Source organism: Wasmannia auropunctata, unplaced genomic scaffold, assembly GCF_000956235.1.
Source record: "Wasmannia auropunctata unplaced genomic scaffold, wasmannia.A_1.0 LD336111.1, whole genome shotgun sequence".
Classification (NCBI taxonomy): domain Eukaryota; kingdom Metazoa; phylum Arthropoda; class Insecta; order Hymenoptera; family Formicidae; genus Wasmannia; species Wasmannia auropunctata.
The window spans coordinates 4,240,314-4,241,624 of record NW_012026779.1 but is presented as its reverse complement, the minus strand read 5'-3'; positions in this window follow the sequence as shown (position 1 = coordinate 4,241,624).

Genomic DNA, 1,311 nt, shown 5'->3' with positions numbered 1-1,311 from the left:
TGACGCTCGTGTACCTCCGAAATAAAAAAACGTACGAACGGTAGAGTCGCGGAACCAGCGCGCGAATCGCGAGCGAGCGAGCGACCAGCGGGAGCGAGCGAGCGAGCCCCGCGCGGCGTCCCAAGCGCTCCTCAACCGTGTCTACGCTACTCTCTCTCGAACGAACGGTGGAGTCGCGGAACCGGCCCGCGGAGCGGCTCGCGCTCGACCCCGTCGTATATTTTCGAAAAAAAAAAACGAACGAACGGTACAGAACGTGCGCGCGTAGCGCTCACACTCTCGATCGCGACACCATGGAAACGAGGAACGATCGAACGTCGCGTTTCCACGATCGTCGCGATCGGCGCGCGCGGGAAGCTCGCTCGGTCGGTCGCTCGCTCGTCGCTCGCTCCCTCCCTCGCCGAAACGCGCCCAGGGCGATCGCGCGTCGGCGCGACGCTGCGCAGCGATCGTTCACGCCGATCGTGTCGCGAGGCTCTTTCTACCATCTACGTATTGTGTCTCGTCGTCGTCCGAGGTATCCGGAATTTTCGTCTCTATTTTTTTGCGCGGTCCCGCGCGCTCTCCCCGTCGACGCTCCTCCGAAATGAAAATCGTACGAACGGTGGAGTCGCGGAACCGGCGCGCGAACCGCGAGCGAGCGAGCGACCAGCGGGAGCGAGCGAGCGATCCCCGCGCGGCGTTCCAGCGCGCTGCCCGTCCACGCTATTCTCGATCGTACTTTTTTTCGCCCTCGGCGCGGACGTTTCCGATCGCGCGCGCGTCGCGAGGCGAGATCGAGGAGGGAGGAAAACGAAGCGGGACGCCTCTCGCGACACGGCGCCGGCGTCATCCCACTCGGCGCGAGACGGGAGGACGCCGCGAGCGGGATTCGCGCGCGGGACGAACGGGAGATTCTCGATCGCGCCGCGGGACTCGCGTTTCGGCGCCTCGCGTCCGCGAAAACGGCCCCGCGGCGGCGGAAACGCGCGATCGTGGGAATCCTATCGAGCGCGCCGGAACTTTCCTGCGTCCACGAGTCCCGCGATCCCCGTAGCTCGGTTGCGCGCGGCGAACGGCGACGGCGACGCCTCGGGGAGCGAGACGGGACGAGATGCGCGCGGTTCGTTCGGTTTTCAAGCCGAGCTCTCGAGCGCTCTCGTGGCGCGCGAGAAGAAGAGGTTGTCGCGTTTTTTTTCTCTTCCGTACAATCGCTCTTCCTCGCGGTGCAGCCGACGAGAGAGTGTCTCGTAAGAAATCGTTGACGTCCGTGCCTCCGATTTTCGAAGAGATCTTCTCGCGACGAGGCACACCTTTCTTCCAACGGGTATG